The following is a 24,476-nucleotide window of genomic DNA, read 5'->3' on the forward strand; positions in this document are numbered from 1 at the left end:
GGTGTCCTGTCTTCCCAGTACTCTTTGTCACATGACGCCTTGAAACTAGTGTGTTTGTGTGTGTGTGTGTGTGAGAGAGAGAGAGAGAGAGAGAGAGAGAGAGAGAGAGAGAGAGAGAGAGAGAGAGAGAGAGAGAGAGAGAGAGAGAGAGAGAGAGAGAGAGAGAGAGAGAGAGCAAGAGAGAGAGAGAGAGAGCATATGCTAATTTGTGTACCTTGTCTTTCTTATTCGTTCACACATTAGTGACTTATTTTGCCTTAAGCTTCTTCCTCTGGTTATTGATCTCCTCGCTTGCGCTGGGTTTGCTAGTCTACTAACACTGATGACAATGATAACAAAGATAACTTGAATAATAACAATAGTAATTATAAAAATAACAATTGCAATATCAGCAACAAAACGCCAACAGCCTAACAGCTCTTCTAAAACAACACAGCAGTTACCGGTCATTACAAATGTGTTACATGAATCCCAGAGAAGTCACCTCTCAGGGGAGAGCATCATCCTCAGGAAATTAACCCAGAACAAAATGGCATACGCGTTCTTGAAAGAATGTAATTATACCAGCGAGGCCTAAAATGTATTATTACCGCACCCACACTTCCTCAGTAACATATGTTTAGCGTAAACAAACGCACCGGTGGTATCAATAATATGGGTAAGTATATTACGTCATATACCGGCTTGAGTGACATAGAGATGAATACGCCGAACTCTTAAAATATTTCAGCGAGAGACTGCAAGAGCTTCAGGGTAAATGTAAGAGATAATTGAGTGTTAGTGGCCGTCTGCCGCTCACTAGCAGCGCCTGTCATTTCCTATGAGTTCATTATTTCTTCCTTTCAGTCCTTGTCCTCGATAATTTTCCGTGAACCACGACCATAAACTGAGTCAAGAGAAAATGTGGCTTACAACAGCATTTTTAGTTCAGGCAGAAGCGCTCTGCTCTTCGTGACGCACGCGGCGCGCGACGCTCCCATTGGCTGGACCAGCCTGACCGCCCAGCCTCCTGATTGGCCCGCTGCTCCGAGCTCCAGGCAAGAAAACGCTGAACTGGCAACTCGCAACTGACCTAACCTTTTCTTATATATATATCCGAGCCACCGTTTATACACACGTGAATTAATAACGAATAACTATGATATTTACAATAAAAGTGGTGATTCCGAGGATATATTGAGGCGTAGTTCATGCTGGGGCGATAGTAAAGTAGGGAAGTACGAGGCAACTTGCCTGGCAGGAGAGGCCAACACGTATATAGGAAGCACATCTCCCTGGCAGCCTCAGTGCTTGCCTGACCGTGTTGAGTGAGAAGTGCGCCAGTCTCGCCCGTCGCGCTCCTGAGAGAACCGTTATATAAAAAAAGAAAGTATGTTACAATTTACCACTTACCATAACAGATCTGACCCATGATACATTACAACCTGACGTTAGCAGCCGCAGACTCTTACCTCCTTCCCTTACATGCTAGCAAGCAATTTCACCCGTTGAATTTTTTACACATTAGAAAGTAGGCTGATAGCAAGGAAGGAGGAATTCAACAGGATTTGCTTCGTGCTTGCAAGCAGGTGTAGGACCTTGCCGGGGGCGCCTGGTGCTATATATGGTGGGGTGAGCGCGGGGAATTACTCATTACAGTACTGGTACACCTTATGTGTACACCTTATATGGCTGTACATCGTCATTCCAGCCTCAACTGTAATAATTTGTAATTCACTAACAAATAAAACTTTTAAATCTAATTAAATCTAAATGCCGTAATGATTACGTACGTATGATAATTATTACTTAAATAATACCGATTGTTATGTAAACTAATTCAATTATTAATATATAACCATATATAAATTACGTTTTTGATTTAGTAAAGACAAGCACACAATTATTATATAAACAGATGTACACAATTAAATATCTTTAAAAGAAAAAGTAACTTTAGCAAAACCAACGTAATTACCACATACGGATAAGAACAATGTAATTAAAAATTACAATGAATTTAACCACACACATTTTAACTCCCTCATTTAATCAAGTATAATGTTAGCTAATTTGTTGGTCGGTTCGTGTCACTGTCATAGGAAGCCTCCTGCAATTGACAGACCTTAAATACGAGGATTTTGATAGTTTGGGGAAAATGTAGATTTAATTTCTTGTAATATTTTGCTGTAAAACGAATACAGTTCCAACTTGAATGCTATATAATAACGTTCTATTTTTCATCATTAATAATACTCTAAGGAAAATATTTGAAAGAGCATCAAATTACACAGTATGCGCTGAAGACCCATCTATTGGTCACTTCAGAGGTCAGCCACCACCCACTCTCTGTAACAGGTGATAACAGGGGACTTTAAAAGAAGTTCCCGTTTTCTTTATAGCGGTAATTGTGGTATATCTTCTAAATCTTCAATTGTAGGTCTTTAAAGGCTTTAGTTTGGTTAGGTATCTTTTGGTTAGATATCTTTTGGTTAGGCTACGCATCAATTGTATATTTGCACTATCTCTGAGAATTTATACTCCTTAACTTGAAAAATTGCACTTATTTCATGTTTTTATATTATGCAACAAATGAAAATTATTAATTGTAATTATTTTGTTTATATCCAAGGGAAATAAACAGAGAGGTGGACCCCAATTTCTTGGGTACAGTAGTTCTAGACTGTGTCCTGGACTATAGTGTGTGTGTATATATATATATATATATATATATATATATATATATATATATATATATATATATATATATATATATATATAGATATATATATATATATATATATGTATATATGTATATATATATATATATATATATATATATATATATATATATATATGTATATATGTATGTATATATATATATATATATATATATATATATATATATATATATATATATATATATATATATATATATATATATATATATATATATATATATATATATATACATATAATGTGTGTGTCAATGCCGTGTTTATTTCAATACATTCTTTTATATATTTATATTTCCCTACCCATTCTTATATTCCCTATCTCCTGTCTCATTAATATGTTCTTCGTCTCCCTGTCTATTCTCATACCCCATTTCCCTGCCCATTTTCATATTTCCCATCACCTTATCCTCTCTTATAATCCCCATTTCCTCATCTTCCTCAATTCTCTCTAACTCAGATGTATCTGCTATTCCCAGCTTCCCTCTTCCCTATCTCAGCTGTAACCCCCTCCTCCTGCCTTTACTGATCTATCGACCCCCTCCCCTTCCTTATCTCTTCCGCCTATCTATCTCCACATCTCGACTCCACGAGAGGACCTAAACAGAGCCTTTTGGCTAATAACGTCGGGCCCTCTCTGCTCAAGTTCAAGTAGGATTCTTGAGAAAAAGGAGTACATCTCAAGAGGATTGAGTAGCTTAGGTTATTTCTACACTCTCCCCCCTCCATCTCCTATAATCTGCGGCCACCCATGCTAGGTCTATAATCCTCATTACTCTGCTTATAAGAATTTGTCTTATAGGAAAGTTGTTCCTTTCCGCCTGGCTTTTCCCCTTCTCCAATTCTCCCCTCCCGCTTGTTAGACAAGGACAGCGACAGTGCACAACAATCAAGTCCTGAACATGAAAGCCTCGGTACGGTCCTGGTTGATGGGGTTCTGGGAGTTCTTCTACTCCCCAAGCCCGGCCTGAGGCCAGGCTTGACTTGTGAGAGTTTGGTCCACTAGGCTGTTGCTTGGAGCGGCCCGCAGGCCCCTGGCAACAGCGTGATTTATAATACAAATAACTACGGAATCTAAAAATGATATAGAGACGCCCGGTATTCAGTGACGAGGGTTAAGGCTGTCGGTTGGAGCTCACTTACTCATCAATGTTTCGATCTGTGAGGCATCTAGGACATGTGTCTTGGTCGACTCTGACGCCGTCTTGAGTCTTGTTGAAGCAATTTCCTTTAAGTATTGTGTACGTTGAGATCATGTCTTCTCCGTTTTCTGATATTGTGAAGTTCAGTTCCATTTGGTTGTTTTCAAAGCTAATGTCTCTCAGGTGTAGGAGAGTGTTTGTGTTCCTACCTGTGTGTTGCTATCCATAGGTGTTCTGACGTGTGATGGAGGTGATTAGGTTTCAGCTTCTCATCCCCTGCGTTATGTATCCGTTGTGTCTTGAGTGTTCCTGTACTTGGTTATATCTATAGTTGATGTGAATGTTGTCAGTCTCCTCTACCCGCCCCTTCCTCTAGCTCGCCCACCTTCTGCAGGCGATGAGTCACAATAACGTGGCTGAAGTATGTTGACCAGACCACACACTAGAAAGTGAAGGGTCGACGACGTTTCGGTCAGTCCTGGACCATTCTCTGGTCCAGGATGGACTGAAACGTCGTCGTCTCTTCACTTTCTAGTGTGAGGTCTGGTCGCCCGCTCTAGTTGTCGCTGCAAGAGACACTTCCTGAATTTTTCTTTTGACTCGCATTGTTCCAATGTCCACCTGTGTTCCCATTCACGGCAACAAGTCTCTCCTTGTTTTTATCTTGCATGTTTTAACCAGGTTTCATAGTCCGTTTCTTTTGATGTGAAGCTTCCTTTGTAAGCTATCACATCCTAGCTCATTTAATTCTGTCACCAACCTTGTTGCGAAGCTCAGAATGTTCAATATTTTTGTTATTTTGTTGGTTGCAGATGAAACACCAGTTGCATCTTGTTTATCTTGTCGTTTAGCTCGTCGCTGAACAGCATTGTTCAGTAACCTTTGTCTGAACCTGGAATGATCCAAGCCGGACCGAAATTTTATCACCTCTGTCTTTGTCCCCAGCTCACATAGTCTACACGCGTCATGTTATAGATTCAGCCACTCGGAACAAGTTCCAAGTAGCACGGGCTATGGTGAGCCCGTAACTTACCTGGCACAGGAGCGGGGCAAGTAGCACGGGCTATGGTGAGCCCGTAGTAGACTTACCTGGCACAGGAGCAGTGCGGGTGTACACGCGTCACCCTCAGACAAAGTTATATACAGAAATCAGGAACAGGACAGGTACTTACGGGCTATTCATGCCCGTACCACCTCTTGGGTGGCTTAATCTTAAAAAAAAAAAAAGGTACAGACACCGAGACTGACCCATCACGGTGCTCTGCATATTCCTGTACATTCATTTCCCGTGGGAGATGAGATCAAAAGTTTTCAGCAAGTCTTGGACCACGCCAGCCACAGGTCGTTCCTGTCCATCCTGACGTATAATTGTCAGGGCAAATTATTCATACGAGATTTCCGGTGTCTTGATCGCATGAGAGGTGTTTGTGTTTCTTTATAGTCTTTGTTCTATTATTTTCTTCATTGTCTTGGAAAATTCCGCGTTAGTGAGTGTCCGTAAGAGTGTAGCTTAATTCCTATCTTCATTGTTGACAATTGTGATACAATTTTCTGAATTCCATCTGTCTGGCAGCTCCGTCTATGGCCTGGTATTGTAGAGAGTGTTTGGATTCGCTGCCTCTGTTTTTCACATATATATAATGGGTGAATTTCCACGTCTGCCATTACTATGTTGTTTATTATAATGCTCTGAGTTTAGCTAAATGTGCGTGTGTGTGTACTCTCCTAGTTGTGCTTGCGGGGGTTGAGCTCTTGCTCTTTGGTCCCGCCTCTCAACTGTCAATGTTGACAGTATGCATGTGCGTGTGTGCCATCCCCGGAAGAGAGGACATACCAGGTGGATCAGAGAGAGAGAGAGAGAGAGAGAGAGAGAGAGAGAGAGAGAGAGAGAGAGAGAGAGAGAGAGAGAGAGAGAGAGAGAGAGACCCCTTCCCCAGAGCAGGTTGAACAAGCAAGCGTGCCCTGATCCCAGTTAGAGGGCGCCCTCATAGCAATTACGTCGGCTGCGGGAGAAAGAGAGACGCTGCATAATGTTAATATATTCCCCTATGGAAAGTTGGCCAGGCTGCAAACTTCCCCGACGCGATCCTCTCATCACTTGTCGATAGTGGTAATGCTGAGGATTAATGTCGACCAATGAGCCGGATGTGCGGGAGCCGGCATGTGGTCTCCGGCATGTGGCCTCCGGCATGTGGTCTCCGGCATGTGGTCTCCGGCATGTGGTCTCTGGCATTATCCGGAAGCTTCGCACAGACAATAGCGACATGTATCATGTGCTTTGGACCCTAATGTGGTGTAATTTCTATTTCGAGGGGAATGCTTGCGCCGGTAACTATGCCTTTAAGTCAAATTGTATAATACTAAAGAATCTGAATCGATATTGAGAGTGGTCTTTTTCAATTACAAATTGTAAAAGCATTTTGAATATTATTGAATCTGCGTTAATAAAAATGACAAAGGTCTACAATATAATTAATAATGGTCTGTACTATTTTAGCCCATTTTTAATGGATCAATTAAAAGACTTAGTAAGATGATCAATAGGGTGATCAATAGATGATGATCAACTAACCTCATAGGGACAATACTTTAAGGCACTCACGTGTATTGGTCAATAACTCCTCTCTGCAGTTTCCTCTTGTCTTGTGTTCATGAGCCAATATTATGAACACACAGAAATCACAATAGCGTGATGCATCAAATGAACAAATCCACAAGGGCATGTCGTAGCTCAGTCGTAATTCTTTTTACCATGTCGTAGCTCAGTCGATTAAGGCTGCGTCTGGGATGCTCTCGGACGCAGGTTCGAATCCTCGTCACGGCCCTTGTGGATTTGGAATATTATGAACACATTGCTCACTTCATGTCTCCTTCCTTCTGCCGTATGCACATCCTGTACCAGTTTGCAGTGTTCATACTTCTCAAGATGAATCTTTCTTTACGCGAAAGCGCTTAAGTAGTTTTATTATTTTCCTTCGCGTTTTTTTTTGACAATATTCATTACATGTTAATTTCTTCATGATTTACACACACAAATGCAAAGTTTCTTTCATCCGGTGGACTGTTCACCTAGCGGTAAATAGGTATCTGGGAGTTAGACAACTGCCACGGGCTGCATCTTGTGTGTGTGTGTGTGTGTGTGTGTGTGTCTGTGTGTGTTAGAAAAAAATATATGTAGTAGATATGACAGGAAAAATAAGTTTGGAGTCAATACCTTGGACGACCGACGATTGGGAAAGTCGGGATCCAAGAGCTAAAAGCCCGATCTTGCAGGCACAGCAATGTAAATACACACACATGTATACCACTAGTGAGGACACTTGGCCTCTGAGAAAGGAATACATGGCACTTGAGGGAGCCTCGTAGGTCTCTCACGTGTCCACGTTGACTCTTAACTCTTACCCGCCACAAAAAAGGCTTCTTGTGCTATATTATAAATAAATGGATTAGTTGTAAAAAAGAAACAAGGTATGATATTGATATACCATATATCAAGGTATGATATTGAAGGTATGGTATGATATTGATATACCATATATCAAGGTATGATATTGATATACCATATATCAAGGTATGATATTGATATACCATATATCAAGGTATGATATTGATATACCATATATCAAGGTATGATATTGAAGGTATGGTATGATATTGATATACCATATATCAAGGTATGATATTGATATCATACCATATATCAAGGATATGATATTGAACAAGGTATGAATGAACAATGGTATGACAATCGACTTGATAGTGGACGGACCGAAACGTCGTCGTCTCTTCACTTTCTAGTGAGTGGTTTGGTCAGCATGATATTGAAGGCTGTTGAGTTCTTTTAAGATCCTTATGAACCAGTGATGCAGGGGACATTTCCTCACTATAAACGATGGAAAACAAAGGTGTCTATCCCCTGGTTTCTATTCAACGAACTCGTAGTTCTATCGTTTTGAAAGCTCTTGGACACTTTCCTCCCGAAGTCTCGAGTCGTATAGGGACATAATTTAAACAAATTTGCCCTACATGTGTTTGAAGATTGATTGATTGATGAAGATTAAGCCACCCAAGAGGTGGCACGGGCATGAATAGCCCGTAAGTGGTGGCCCTTTCGAGCCATTACCAGTATCAAAAGATGATAGTGGAGATCTGTGGAGGCGCAACTGCACCCTGCGTGACGGGAGATGTCTCCCGGACCAAGTGGTGACCAAATGGTTAGTGTTTGAAATAGTTCATCACCAGTAAATGCTGGCTCCACTACATCAAAACCCCCATGTCGCTGTGGGTATCACCCAGAGTGGCATGCCCAATGTTGCCTCTGACTTCGTGTGTGTGTGTCATCTCCTGGAGTGCTGGCAATTGAGAGCGTGGAGCCTGTACACATCGGCACGCGTCTAGCCGTAAATACACCACTTGTATACAGTGTGAGTTGGGGCAGCTAGTGAAGAGCCATTTCGATAGCGAGGGAATGTGAGTCGGGGCGCGTGCTCTGGGCAGACCTGGACAGCACCAAGCAGAAATTAAATAAATAAAATATGAAACACACACACATATATATATATATATATATATATATATATATATATATATATATATATATATATATATATATATATAGTTATATATATATATATATATATATATATATATATATATATATATATATATATATATATATATATATATATATATATATAGTAGTTCTTATTAATATCTCGGTGACATCAATTCCTTAGTAATCCTTTAAGTAATCCTTTAATATATCAATTATAGATGAATCCAAAATGCATAAACCTTCACTAATATTCTTGTTACGTCTTAGTAATTTGTATTAAAACAGATTCAATAGTATTTATATCTAATATTCTCTTACAATGGATGATCAAAGAAAAATCCTCGCAATTACTTTAGTGAGTTTTCAAATACATGAGTAAATACAGCATTAGGCATTTGGCCACTTCTTGCTGAATAAATTGATAAATTATAAAATAATTTTTTTTAAACTGTCATATGTAGCATATATGGCTCTTTACATGGTATTTTGTAAATGGCCATAAACAGGCCTAATTACCCCCCTGTATGTCCATGGCCATTAAACCTCACAAGTGGATTGTGGAGTTAAAAACGTATAACACAAATCTAACCTAACTATTAGCAACAAAAAGCTAACCTAAACTAACAACAACTACCCAAATCTAACCCGGCATGATTAGATTTGGGCCCAAGCACAGCTGAAAAAAAATGTTCAGGTCGTGCATTTGAGCATTAATAGTAATAATTACATTACAACAAACGGGCAAGGGGGTTACAGAGGGCGGTGATAAACTGGGGAGTGCCACACCAGGTAAAGTTTTCCAATTTTTGCCAATTGTCCCTTAGCTGACAGAAAACGCGGCAACTTTGGTCTGGCCTCAATGGAAGGGCCCAATGGTCAGGTCATTGTATTGATTATGTGTGTGTGTGTGTGTGTGTGTGTGTGTGTGTGTGTGTGTGTGTGTGTGTGTGTGTGTGTGTGTGTGTGTGTGTGTATTAACCTAATTGTGCATGCGGGGGTTGAGCTCTGGCTGTTTGGTCCCGCCTCTCAACCGTCAATCAACAGGTTCCTGAGCCTATTGGACTCTATCATATCTACACTTGAAACTGTGTGTGTGTGTGTGTGTATTCACCTAATTGTGCTTACGGGGGTTGAGCTCTGGCTCTTTGGTCCCGCCTCTCAACCGTCAATCAACTGGTGTACAGATTCCTGAGCCTATTGGACTCTATCATATCTACACTTGAAACTGTGTATGGAGTCAGCCTCCACCACATCACTTCCTAATGCATTCCATTTGTCAACCACTCTGACACTAAAAAAGTTTTTTTTAATATCTCTGTGGCTCATTTGGGCGCTCAGTTTCCACCTGTGTCCCCTTGTGCGTGTGCCCCTTGTGTGTGTGTGTGTGTGTGTACTCGTCTATTTGTGCCTGCAGGATCGAGTATTAGCTCCTGGACTCGCTTTTCTAGCCACCGGGTGTCTAATGCCATGACTCCTGACCTATTTCCCTATCAGATCTACTTTTAAAATTATAAATGGTGTTTGTTTCCACATCCTGCAATTTTGGTTCAGTCAATTTTCCCACTGTTAGTTTTATACGAAATTGACGACGGTTCAGTCTGTCCTTGACCCTTAGGACATGGGTTCAGGGTCATTAACACTTGTTACAGGGGCTTGAATACTAGTCACTTATGGAGTCCTCGTTATAGTCATAATTGCTGCTCTTCTAATTACCCTTAAATACACAGCACTGAATGGAACGGTCTCCCACGCTGGCCTCAAACGCTTTGACTACCCACACCTCAATGGCCAACCAGCTCAGAAACACACGTTCTTAATGGTGTGGTTCGTCTCTGTGGTTCCAGAGGCTAGTCACAGCGCTGTGAATTGTTAGAACGAAATGACCATTGGTCTCAATCTACAATACTGTATAAAACAGTATTGTATACAGTGCAGGCGATGAGTCACAATAACGTGGCTAAAGTATATTGACCAGACCACACACTAGAAGGTGAAGGGACGACGACGTTTCGGTCCGTCCAGGACCATTCTCAAGTCGATTGAAAATTGTTGATTGAAAGCCGAAACGTCGTCGTCCCTTCACCTTCTACTGTGTGGTCTGGTCAATATTGTATACAGTATTGTATCTAATTACTGTATACAACAAGCTGTACACAAATACATTGAGCTTGAATGTATTTTGTTTACATACACATTTTCAGATTATAATAGTCATAAACATTACACAAAAAATCGGGTGATAAAAGGATGTAAAACTGTTAAATCGTTTACATGTTTAGCAAATGTGTAAAATATTTATATATACATTATTTGTATTTTCAGGGAGCAGGGAAGAGCCTTGAGAGTGTGTAGTGTTGAAGGTAAAGTGACACGACAACTGTCAAAGATTGATTGATTGATGAAGATTAAGCCACCCAAGAGGTGGCACGGGCATGAATAACCCGTCAGTGGTTGATTTTTTTGGGAGTGAATGTGACCTTTGGTCGTGAATTTGCCAAAGCCTACGAGTGTATTATAACTAAAGACATTGTGAAATTTGTGAGTATATTGGAGAAAGGAGGATGTCGTACGATCCTCACAGTGAACCAAGATAACACCAAGATAGCAAGTTGTATCTAGCAAGACAGCAAAGAAACTCCTAACTTATAATAACATTGATATTAATAATAACTTTCCGGTGACAAGCGTTGTCGTTTCGTTATCCTGTCCCGAGTTATAATGGAAACATAACAGTGACGTTTTGTTCAAGTTCAAGTATGTTTATTGAGATAAGCAATAAATACATCTCAAAGGGATAGAGTAGCTTAGGCTATTTCTACCCCCCAAAAATTGTAACGTTTGGGGTGTGTTTGTGTGTGTGTCACTTCCGCCAGCCGGCTTGAGGACCACCTGAGTGGGGGAACAGCTGACATATGAAGTTTATCTGCTATCGTTCGTGGGCGTCTGGAGTGTGTGTGGTAGTGGGGGTCCTAAAGTGTGTGTAGAGATCCTCAAGTGTTGCCTAAAGTGACATTGTGGCGCCCACTTCCATGGCCTCGGCCGTGACTCCAGTCTGGACCCAACCAGCCGCCCACACCACGCCCACTGCCCCATCTTTAGACTACCAGGCCGCCCACACTGGTCGCCCACCCGGGGTGGTGAGTGGGTGGGGGGGTGTGGATGGGTGGACAGGCCTGGCCAACTCCTCCCTGGTGGTGGTGGAGAACAACTTCACCGTGTTGGAGAGTGTTCCGACACTAGCTAACAAGACACTCTGGCCAGCGGGGCCTGTCATCCATCTGGGCGTAGAGGTGGAGCTCTTCCCCGAGTGGGTGGTGGGCGTGTGGACGGGCGTTCTCGTCACTCTAATGGCAGTGGGTGTGGGCGGCAACGTCTTGGTGCCTGTCGTGGTGATGCGGACCCGGGACCTGCGCTCGTCTACCAATCTCCTGCTGGTGAACCTGGCAGCAGCAGACCTGCTGGTGCTGCTGGTGTCCCTGCCGACGGCCCTCATCGAACTCCACTCCCGCCCGGAGACCTGGGTGCTGGGGGAGCCCATGTGTGAGTACCGTCTCTCTTGTTGCTCCTTCTTGCATGCACCATCTTGCTCAACACATCTCACAGCAACATTCATCATCGACCTGCTACGTCAGGGCTCAATTTGTGTTAATTTTTCACCATTTTCACCATTCATAAATTGTATTTATCGTCAAATTTCTCACTGCTACACCCACAGTACTCACTAACTCATGTGTCTGGGGACGTTAATCATGTATTCTTTACCATACAAAATAAAGAGCCAAGGATGTGTCTCACTTGTTATGACTATGAAGAGGTTAATATTAATATCAGTACAGTTAATTACAGATTTGAGATCGTAAGCACAAGACTTGCTACAGTAGCCGCTGTAACAACTAGCCGCAAGTTACAGCGGCTACAGTTGTTCATGCCAAGACAAGATAGTGAATTATATTGAAGGTAGATGAACAAATCCACAAGGGCCGTGATGAGGGTTCGAATCTACATCCGAGAGGATCCCAGACGCTGCCTTAATCATTTGATGCGTCACGCTATGGTGATTTGTCGGTGTATTGAAGATAGATAATATGATCTATACGGCATGCGCGGTACAGAGGTTAGCATCTAGTGATCTATACGGCATGCGCGGTACAGAGGTTAGCATCTAGTGATCTATACGGCATGCGCGGTACAGAGGTTAGCATCTAGTGATCTATACGGCATGCGCGGTACAGAGGTTAGCATCTAGTGATCTATACGGCATGCGCGGTACAGAGGTTAGCATCTAGTGATCTATACGGCATGCGCGGTACAGAGGTTAGCATCTAGTGATCTATACGGCATGCGCGGTACAGAGGTTAGCATCTAGTGATCTATACGGCATGCGCGGTACAGAGGTTAGCATCTAGTGATCTATACGGCATGCGCGGTACAGAGGTTAGCATCTAGTGATCTATACGGCATGCGCGGTACAGAGGTTAGCATCTAGTGATCTATACGGCATGCGCGGTACAGAGGTTAGCATCTAGTGATCTATACGGCATGCGCGGTACAGAGGTTAGCATCTAGTGATCTATACGGCATGCGCGGTACAGAGGTTAGCATCTAGTGATCTATACGGCATGCGCGGTACAGAGGTTAGCATCTAGTGATCTATACGGCATGCGCGGTACAGAGGTTAGCATCTAGTGATCTATACGGCATGCGCGGTACAGAGGTTAGCATCTAGTGATCTATACGGCATGCGCGGTACAGAGGTTAGCATCTAGTGATCTATACGGCATGCGCGGTACAGAGGTTAGCATCTAGTGATCTATACGGCATGCGCGGTACAGAGGTTAGCATCTAGTGATCTATACGGCATGCGCGGTACAGAGGTTAGCATCTAGTGATCTATACGGCATGCGCGGTACAGAGGTTAGCATCTAGTGATCTATACGGCATGCGCGGTACAGAGGTTAGCATCTAGTGATCTATACGGCATGCGCGGTACAGAGGTTAGCATCTAGTGATCTATACGGCATGCGCGGTACAGAGGTTAGCATCTAGTGATCTATACGGCATGCGCGGTACAGAGGTTAGCATCTAGTGATCTATACGGCATGCGCGGTACAGAGGTTAGCATCTAGTGTTGAGACAATTTCTTAGATGTTACACATGTTAGGAAGCCCAGGATGGTTCCGGCCCATGGAGGCACAAGTGCCAATATCCGGCACTTACGAGGATCAGAAGGGAAGGGAAATATCAGGGGAAAGCGTCAAGACATTGCGACTATATATCAAGGAATCAGGATAAGGATTTGGGATGGGACGGGGGGAAGGAATGGTGCCTTAGTGGACTTACCTGGCACAGGAGCGGGGCTGAGTGTCATCAGCGGAGAATCCGCACGTTATATAGCTGAGAGAAAAATGGATTAATTCAAGGGAAAACCAAACTACTGTCGAAGTGGTTGGGCACCATTCCTTTCCTTCAGCCCCATCCCAAATCCTTATTCTGATCCCTTCCCAGTGCTATATAGTCGTAATGGCTTTCCACTGATAGTTCCCTTCCCCCCTTCAATGGAAAAAAACCCACCTTCAGCAAAACATTTTCCATGGTGGAAGATTCCCCTCTTGGAGAGCTTTAGTAGCATCACAACCCAGCAGTTGGCTCTGATCCACCCAACTGTTGCTACACTGCTGGCATTTTACCAAGTCTTTAGTTCTTACTATGTGTTGTATAAGTCTTGAATACGTTTCCATAGAGCAAAAGGTCTTGAAATACGCTATATATATATATATGCCAGTTGCTTAATTTAGAACCTGTACTTGAGGTCGATCTCGAACCCATTGTTGATGTGACGACTTATAATGAATTTTGTAACTAGCTCATCAAGATTGTAACTTGCTTAGCTAAATGAATTGTGGGGTTCAGTCCCTGAGCCCATTATGTGCCTCTGTAACCCTTTCCACTACCGCCCACAAGATGGGTATGGGGTGCATAATAAATGAACTAAACTAACTCCCGTGTGTCATACAATACTAAGTGGTACGTATGGCCGTATTTCCCAACACAAACACGTGTGTGCAAGTCACACCGGTTTGACAACAATGCCACGTGTGTGTGTGTGTGGTGTGCATCATGTATATATTCCCACTGAAGAAAGCTTTCCTCACGGGAGACATCTCCCGTCACGCAGGGTGCAGTCGCACCTCCACAGATCTCCAGTATCATCTCTTGATACTGGTAATGGCTCAAAAGGGCCACCACTTACGGGCTATTCATGCCCGTGCCACCTTTCATCAATCAATCAATCAAAGCTTTCCTCCAGTGGCGGCTGGCCAGGAGGAGACTCTACCCTCCACACTGTGTCCTTATTCCCAGCATACGGAGGCCTCCGAGTGGTAAACTTACACACACACCCACACACACACACACACACACATACACATCCTGGGTGCGTGTGTGTGTGTGTGTGGGAGGAAACCCACATGGAAAAATAAAAGAATGCTAAACGCGTTTTCAACCATCGGGCCATCACCTAAAACTCTCAGCTTGCGCCAATGGGACATTGTGCCTGTTTAAAAGACGAATTATGACACAGTTGTGTGTAGCATCAAGATAAGGGGAATTTAGTATGAAGTGCATAGCTAAATATTTCCAGTTTGTCCAAGATAAAGGACAAATAGGAGCAGGTCAGACTGGTGGCAGAAGCATCAAGGTGCCTCCAGGTACACCAGGATATTCACGGGGGACCAAGATATACATGGGCTATACACACACGCTTCATATATACCAGAATATACGTAAAGGTCACTATCCCCCTAGGTCGAAGATTTCCCCTTCCCCCTCCCAAGTGTTACTGGGGATTTTGACTTATATGGATTTCAAACTGAAGTAATGTCTTGGCATTTATGGCTTCGGCGGGTAGGCTGTTCCATGAGTTTTTATAACCTATGAGGTGAAAAAGCATTTGGTGTATGTCACATATGGGGAGCTGGTCGGCCGAGCGGACAGCACGCTGTACTTGTGATCCTGTGGTCCCGGGTTCAATCCCGGGCGCCGGCGAGAAACAATGGGCAGAGTTTCTTTCACCCTATGTTCCTGTTACCTAGCAGTAAAATAGGTACCTGGGTGTTAGTCAGCTGTCACGGGCTGCTTCCTGGGGGTGGAGGCCTGGTCGAGGACCGGGCCGCGGGGACACTAAAGCCCGAAATCATCTCAAGATAACCACTTCATCGTGCGGTCTACCTGGCCATTTACACTAACGAGCCGTCTACCTCAACTTAATCTAACATAAATCACAAGATAAGCTAAGGTCTCGGTGGACAGGTCAGGTCACTATACAGACTACACTACGAGTACTGTGGTTAACCAGGAGTGCCTGGCCAAGATAAGATAGAGGCCAGGAGTGCCTGGCCAAGATAAGATAGAGGCCAGGAGTGCCTGGCCAAGATAAGATAGAGGCCAGGAGTGCCTGGCCTACCGTCTACCAGGAGTGCCAGGGTCACTCTACCGTCTACCAGGAGTGCCTGGCCGTGCCAGGGTCACTCTACCGTCTACCAGGAGTGCCTGGCCCTCCTGGGTAGCTTCAGTTTCCTGCGAGGAGCGGACAATAAATATTAGGCTCTTAAGTCACTCCCAAGACGGTCATTATAATGTAAGATGATCACCACGTGCTGACCTGAGATGTTTACACACACACGCACACGCACGCACGCACACACACACACACACACACACACACACACACACACACACACACACACACACACACACACACACACACACACACACACACACACACACCTTACGACTTTGGAAGACAGAAGAGTAAGGGGGGACATGATCACAACCTACAAAATCCTCAGAGGAATCGACCGGGTAAACAAGGATAAACTATCCAACACTGGTGGGACGCGAACAAGGGGACACAGATGGAAACTGAGTACCCACATGAGCCACAGAGACGTTAGAAAGAACTTTTTTATTGTCAGAGTAATTAACAAATGGAATGCATTAGGCAGTGATGTGGTGGAGGCTGACTCCATACACAGTTTCAAATGTAGATATGATAGAGCCCAGTAGGCTCAGGACCCTGCACACCAGTAGATTGACAGCTGAGAGGCGGGACTAAAGAGCCAAAGCTCAACCCCCGCAAGCACAACTAGGCGAGTACAACTAGATGAGTACACAAACACTCACATTGAAAGCATTAAGAACATGAGTGAACCCAACACAAGTTAACGCACGTGGTTCAGGATATATGCGCCAGCCCTTCGTGTTGGTGCTGAGTGAATGAATATCTTTATTGCACTAGATTAAATATGCCTCAGGTGTTGGGGGAAAGACTTACACGCTGTTAATATGTCTCGTACATAATGTGCTCTTTCCTGTAGCTAGCTTGGCAGAGATCTCAGAGAGAGAGAGAGAGAGAGAGAGAGAGAGAGAGAGAGAGAGAGAGAGAGAGAGAGAGAGAGAGAGAGAGAGAGAGAGAGAGAGAGAGAGAGAGAGAGGGAGGGAGAAAGAGAGAGAGAGAGAGAGGGAGAGAGAGAGAGAGAAAAAAAAAAAGAGAGCTGGACTAGCTAGCTTTGATGTCACAGATGGCGTAAATTACCGCATCCTGGGAAGCGATTAACATACAGGGAGCGGTTGAAATTTTAAATTTTTTAAATGCGGTTGAGTGATGGCTTGATGCTGTCTATCCTCGTCAACTGGTGTGAGAACACCTGTCTACTTCGGGAGCTCTTAGGGCCGCGTCCTGCTCCTCCTGACTCCCTTATCAGTGTGAAAGTGAGAACATTATTAATGGGAATCATTCAGTATTAGCAGGTGGGCTTCGTGGCGAAGGAGGCCGCGTAGATCAGATATTTACCTTGAGGCAACTTATAGAGAAAACGGGAGAGACAGGGTGCACATGGTAGAGTGATGGGCATGGTGGCGGAGGGCTTCGAAATGCTGTGAAATGTTTCTATACATCCTAGTGTGTGTGTACTCACCTAGTTGTACTCACCTAGTTGTGTTTGCGGGGGTTGAGCTCTGGCTCTTTGGTCCCGCCTCTCAACCGTCAATCAACAATGTGTGTGTGTGTGTGTGTGTGTGTGTGTGTGTGTGTGTGTGTGTGTGTGTGTGTGTGTGTGTGTGTGTGTACTCACCTAATTGTACTCACCTAATTGTGCTTGCGGGGGTTGAGCTCTGGCTCTTTGGTCCCGCCTCTCAACTGTCAATCAACAGGTGTACAGGTTCCTGAGCCTACTAGGCTCTATCATATCTACATTTGAAACTGTGTATGGAGTCAGCCTCCACCACATCACTTCCTAGTGCATTCCATCTATTAACTACTCTGACACTCTGTGTGTGTGTGTGTGTTGTGTGGTCATGCGAGGAAGGTCAAAGTGTGAGGTCACCCTGGGATATGGGGACAGAGGGAAGAAACAGTGCCTAACCACTTGAACCGTCGAGAATCGAACGCCGACCTACAAGAAGCGACGTCATCGCTGTACTGTCCAGTCCAAGCGGTTGACGTGGTCATTGTCCAGGACTAAGGTAAACTATATCTAAGTCTGAAGTTTCCATCCATGTCCTCGTGTTCTGTTGGGTTCATTGTGAACAGTCCATCATTTTCCACTATCAATCCCCCTAAGTACTTGTCTTGTGTACTCATCTAGTTGCGCTTGCGGGGGTTGAGCTCTGGCTCTTTGGCCCCAATGATCTCCTTTGAGCTCTGGTCTGTGTGTGTGTGGGTACGCGTCTGCCTATCTGTATGTTTGTTTTTTTCTCTCCAAACACTCCAAAGCATTTCACAGTGGCACAGCAGCCGGGGGCACAAGGCGCTGTCCCCCCCCCCTCACAAACAAACACAGAGACAAACTAAGACTTCAAAAAAACAGGCACACGCCCAGAGAGCAACCCGAGCAGAATAGCTCAAAAGAGCAGAGAGACGATCTCCTGTTTACGGGCTCACCATAGCCCGTGCTGCTTGGAACTTTTTGTTCCAGGTAGTGAATCTTAAACAACATCTTCTGTAGGGATGAAAACCCACCAGCTACTGCATTTCAGTGAATTTTTGTTCTCTATATCCTGTAATTCAATTTCAGAACGGAGGTAGACATTCTGAATATTAACGTGGACCTCTGTTCTCGGAGTATGTGCTCACTTGTATCTTGTTAATTATAAGCTTCAGCTCCTGGGCCCCGCCTAACTCATTGTGCTTCCTCATTAGTCTTGGCGTTCCTCTGTATTGCATTAACATTCATGCATTGATTTTTTGGTTTTAAATTCTTACTAATCATAACCCTCAGATCCCTTTCGCAATCTCAACACCATCTATCTTGAGGTTATCTTGAGATGATTTCGGGGCTTTAGTGTCCCCGCGGCCCGGTCCTAGATCAGGCACCCACCCCCAGGAAGCAGCCCGTGACAGCTGACTAACACCCAGGTACCTATTTTACTGCTAGGTAACAGGGGCATAGGGTGAAAGAAACTCTGCCCATTGTTTCTCTCCGGCGCCCGGGATCGAACCTGGGACCACAGGATAACAAGTCCAGCGTGCTGTCCGCTCGGCCGACCGGTTCCCTCTAGGTCGTATCTTGTAACTCAATCATTACCTAGCCTCAAAACCTTACATTTATCAGCATTAAACTGCATCTGCCAATCTTTTTGACCATTTCAAAAACATATTTAGATCGTTTTGAAGTCATAAAGTCATTTTCCGTGTTTATTTCCCACCCGATTTTCGTATATAAGTTGGATACGTATAGATTTAGGAAAAACCTGGGTAAATGCTAGTTTAGTAACAGAGTTGTCGATTAGTGGAACCAATTACCGGGTAACATAATAGACGTAGGATCCCTTGATTGTTTCAAGTGTAGGTTAGACATATATATGAATGAGTTTGGGTGGATATATAAATACGAGTTGCCTCGTATGGGCCAATAGACCTAAAATTTCCTAGATTTTTATGTTCTTATTTTTAATGTTTTTTCTTTGTATGCTTCTAAGAAGTATTCGGATTTTAAAGTATGAATTTCATGGTTTCTTAAGCGAAGAATTTGTGTGAATTTCTAATTGGGTTTATTGTTCATACGCACACACACTTGCACACACACACACACACACACACACACACACACACACACACACACACACACACACACACATCTAGGGGCCTCGTAGCCTGGTGGATAGCGCGCAGGACTCGTAATTCTGTGGCGCGGGTTCGATTCCCGCACGAGGCAGAAACAAATGGGCAAAGTTTCTTTCACCCTAAGTGCCCCTGTTACCTAGCAGTAAATAGGTACCTGGGAGTTAGTCAGCTGTCACGGGCTGCTTCCTGGTGTGTGTGTGTGTGTGTGTGTGTGGTGTGGGATAAAAAAAAAAAAAAAAAAAAAAGTAGTTAGTAAACAGTTGATTGACAGTTGAGAGGCGGGCCGAAAGAGCAAAGCTCAACCCCCGTAAAAACACAACTAGTAAACACAACTAGTAAACACATACACAAAAAGAGGTGATATGATCACTACATACAAAATAGTAACAGGAATTGATAAAATCGATAGGGAAGATTTCATAGATTTACGGTCATAGATTTAAACTAGCTAAACACAGATGCCGAAGAAATATAAGAAAATTCACTTTCGCAAACAGAGTGGTAAACGGTTGGAACAAGTTAGGTGAGAAGGTGGTGGAGGCCAAGACCGTCAGTAGTTTCAAAGCGTTATATGACAAAGAGTGCTGGGAAGACGGGACACCACGAGCGTAGCTCTCATCCTGTAACTACACTTAGGTAATTAATTACACACACTCAAACACACACACATCTTACATCTTTTTACACACATCTTTTTACCGATAGCTGGAAAGGCGGGATCCAAGAGTCAATGCTCGATCCTGCAGGCACAAATAGGTGAGTACACACACACACACACACACACACACACACACACACACACACACACACACACACACACACACACACACACACACACACACACACTCATAAGCATACATACAAAAACTTACGCTCAGACAAAAAACGAAACCCGGCATCTCCTAACTACTTGCCTCAGTCTCCGTAATAAACTCCAGTGAACAAGAGTTTCACGTCTTACTATATATTTCTGGGTGGCGGGCTCGTGACGTCAGCATGTAAACAAAGAGACATTACGAGCCTAGCTATAACCCGCGGAGCATTGAGTCCGCCGCCTCCGACCAGGAAACTGGAACCTATTACGGGCTGAAGAGCGTGTCAGTTAAGTCTTGCTTCAACAACGTACACAACTTCGACTGAAAGATGCAAAAGAGATTGAAAGTTTATGCTTGTACAAAACGACTTGAGAGTCCGGGTTCAGTCTGGACGCCATGCGGACGTCTGGCCATTAGCTCCGCTGGACTAATTTGACGCGATTTTCGCCTCTGGGTCTCTAGGCTGCCTTCAGGCATTCCTCTTCAACGATGGAGATTGAAACGACGCTTCACGCACGTATTGTCTGGGATCACAGGAAGGTGGACAGATTTTTTCCGTTTTTTGATTGGAATTTCGGACGGGGAGACGGTGTCCGGCGCCGGCTTGGCCGAGAGGTGCCGGGACTTGGCGGGCTCCCGGTGTGTCCTCGATGTGTACTTCCCTATCAGTACTTACCTACCGATGTCTACGGGAGGAGTGGGTGGTCTAGTTCTTTATGCCCCGCCTACTAACCTTATTGCGCATGTTGGGCTATAATTTAACTACTTCTGACGTTCGAATTCTTTATCGCATATGTCTTTAAAGATGTGAATGGAGGTGGCTTCCACAACCACTTCCCTCGGTGCGTTTCACGTGTTGACCACCATACTCGTACAGGGTCACCTGTACCTAACACTTCTTCCTCATTTTCGTTTCCAGCTTCCACTTATGTCCCCTTGTCCTACTTTCTCTCACTTTAAAGACGCTGTCCTTGCTCTGGTTCTCTCAAAGGTCACTGGAAGACTTTGCTGCGCTTTTGCCCGACGTGAGTTTCAGATGAGCATAGCCATCGTATCTCTTTACTACGATTTGGTTTGGCCAGGCAGCGTTCACGAGACGGCTGACACCTCTATCGTCTGGGTCAATTGGCGCCCGTAGTCCTCCAGTTGGTTCTCTTGTTAGGGTGGCCAAGCATCAGCCTAACGGTGTGTTTATCTCCCACAAGACACAGTAGCTTACAGCAGACAGGCGACGCTGTTTAAGATTCAGCTACTGGGAACTAAAAGTTCCAAGTAGCACGGGCTATGGTGAGCCCGTAGTGGACTTACCTGGCACAGGAGCGGGGCTGAAACTTGTATGTGGACAGGCGACGGGTAGCCTTCACACTTTACATTGTACCTTACATGGGTACGTCAAGGTACATCCGGCACGTGTACCATTGTGACCCCAAGTGGTTCCAAAATGAACAATAACAACATTGAGGAAGCGTATTGTTAGTTTATTTTATTTATTTATTTAATATACAAGAAGGAACATTGGAGGATAAGAGAGAACATAGAAATGAAGTTGATTTTACATTCTTGTAAAGCCACTAGCACGCATAGTGTTTCGGGCAAGTCGGAGTTGGGGACAGCTATGAATTTTTGAGTCATACTAAGACTTGATGTTACGAGTTTGTTGTGGGTGACAAGGAAGTCTTACCAACGTTCTGAACGTACAATAATCACGTGTATTCCTTTGACGTTAACAGTTAAACCATAAACACATACTAACGGGTTTAAAGACAATAACGTTCAGTTATATTGACCGATGCCCTGTACAAAGGCTTTATTGAAACTTAACCAAGCACCATTCTCTCAAATAAAATAGCGGAGATGCGGCGACTTGCTACTAAAATCAATTATAATGCTAATGTAAACATGACATTATAACAGTTACCCCTGTGACGTGGTATGTGGTATTTACCAGTGGGTGAGTCGTCTGTATAGTCCCAATAAGTGTAGACAGAGCCACACAGACCCACAGTAAGTGTAGACAGAGCCCCACAGACCCACAGTATGTGTAGACAGAGCCCCACAGACCACAGTATGTGTAGACAGAGCCCCACAGACCACAGTAAGTGTAGACAGAGCCCCACAGACCACAGTATGTGTAGACAGAGCCCCACAGACCACAGTAAGTGTAGACAGAGCCCCACAGACCACAGTAAGTGTAGACAGAGCCCCACAGACCACAGTATGTGTAGACAGAGCCCCACAGACCACAGTATGTGTAGACAGAGCCCCACAGACCACAGTATGTGTAGACAGAGCCCCACAGACCACAGTATGTGTAGACAGAGCCCCACAGACCACAGTATGTGTAGACAGAGCCCCACATACCACAGTATGTGTAGACAGAGCCACACAGGCCCACAGTAAGTGTAGACAGAGCCACACAGACCCACAGTAAGTGTAGACAGAGCCCCACAGACCACAGTATGTGTAGACAGAGCCCCACAGACCACAGTATGTGTAGACAGAGCCACACAGGCCCACAGTAAGTGTAGACAGAGCCACACAGACCCACAGTAAGTGTAGACAGAGCCCCACAGACCACAGTATGTGTAGACAGAGCCCCACAGACCACAGTATGTGTAGACAGAGCCACACAACGAGGCGATACAATGTGTGGTTTGACAGGGCAAGCAGTGGGAGTGAAAGGTAGATTAATTGTCGTAAGGAGTTTTTGAGGAGTAGATGGCCTTGAGTGGCTTAGGGTGCCGAAGCCACTCTTGTCAGTGGCTTATCCTAAGTGGGTATCCAAAGACTCAAAGACTCATATGTCGTTTCTCATCAGTGTAGGAAATTATTCACTGTGGTTGGAAAAGCTATTGACATAGCTCGGGTGCAGGGGGGAGTTGTGCAAAATCCAGGTCTGTGCCTCGCAGAGGCTACAGGATCCAGTAATTTCAGTAGAACTTCGGTTTCAACCCTTTTAACCCTGTCGTAGCTCAGTCGATTAAGGCTGTGTCTGGGATGCTCCCGGACGCAGGTTCGAATCCTCGTCACGGCCCTTGTGGATTTATACACATATATAATATATATACATAATCTTGAGATTTACAGACAACCAGGTTGTTCAGCTTTCTGATGCCAAATGGCTGATATTGATGAGTTGTAGAGACGATCATTAAAATTTATACGTTTTCGTAACCAACGTTACAAATGCAACCTATTAAGAAGAGAAACGACTCACAAATCTGTACGTTTTTTATGCATCGGATTCGATAGGTTAGGGGGGTTGCTTGGGTTTCTTCGTTGCGGTCAGGATAAAAGGTTGGATTTTTTTTTATTTTTAAGGAGATAATTGATTTTACCACTGCCGCCTGCCTGCAACAACAACTTAAGTGTTCCACACCCTACATTACCCACGCTGAATGATTGTAAATATGTATATATATATATATATATATATATATATATATATATATATATATATATATATATATATATATATGTCGTACCTAGTAGCCAGAACTCACTTCTCAGCCTACTATTCAAGGCCAGATTTGCCTAGTAAGCCAAGTTTTCCTGAATTAATATATTTACTATAATTTTTTTCTTATGAAATGATAAAGCAACCCTTTTCTATATGTATGAGGTCAATTTTATTTTATTGGAGTTAAAATTAACGTAGATATATGACCGAACCTAACCAACCCTACCTAACCTAACCTAACCTATATTTATAGGTAAGGTTAGGTTAGGTAGCCAAAAAATGCTAGGTTAGGTTAGGTTAGGTAGGTTAGGTAGACGAAAAAACATTAATTCATGAAAACTTGGCTTATTAGGCAAATCGGGCCTTGAATAGTAGGCTGAGAAGTGCGTTCTGGCTATTAGGTACGACATATATATATATACATATATACATATATATATATATATATATATATATATATATATATATATATATATATATATATATATATATATGCGAATAAGCTTGAATGGTCCCCAGGACTATATGCGACTGAAAACTCACACCTCAAAAGTGACTCGAACCCATACTGCCAGGAGCAACGCAACTGGTATCTACAGGACGCCTTAATCATATAACCTTACATATATATATGTATACATATATATCACATTAACTGTTGTGTAACT

The 24,476-nt window shown here is 43.7% G+C and overlaps 1 non-coding gene across 1 annotated transcript in view; it reads left to right on the forward strand.

The window, feature by feature from the left end:
- Nucleotides 1-1,295: 1,295 nt before the first annotated feature.
- LOC123747567 (growth hormone secretagogue receptor type 1) overlaps nucleotides 1,296-24,476 on the forward strand; it is a 174,054-nt gene continuing 150,873 nt past the window's right edge. The window contains exons 1-2 of the transcript XR_011223072.1: nucleotides 1,296-1,369; nucleotides 10,734-11,951. This is a non-coding gene — a transcript (growth hormone secretagogue receptor type 1). The remainder of the gene's footprint in view (nucleotides 1,370-10,733; nucleotides 11,952-24,476) is intronic.

This window comes from Procambarus clarkii, chromosome 56, assembly GCF_040958095.1.
Source record: "Procambarus clarkii isolate CNS0578487 chromosome 56, FALCON_Pclarkii_2.0, whole genome shotgun sequence".
Lineage (NCBI taxonomy): Eukaryota > Metazoa > Arthropoda > Malacostraca > Decapoda > Cambaridae > Procambarus > Procambarus clarkii.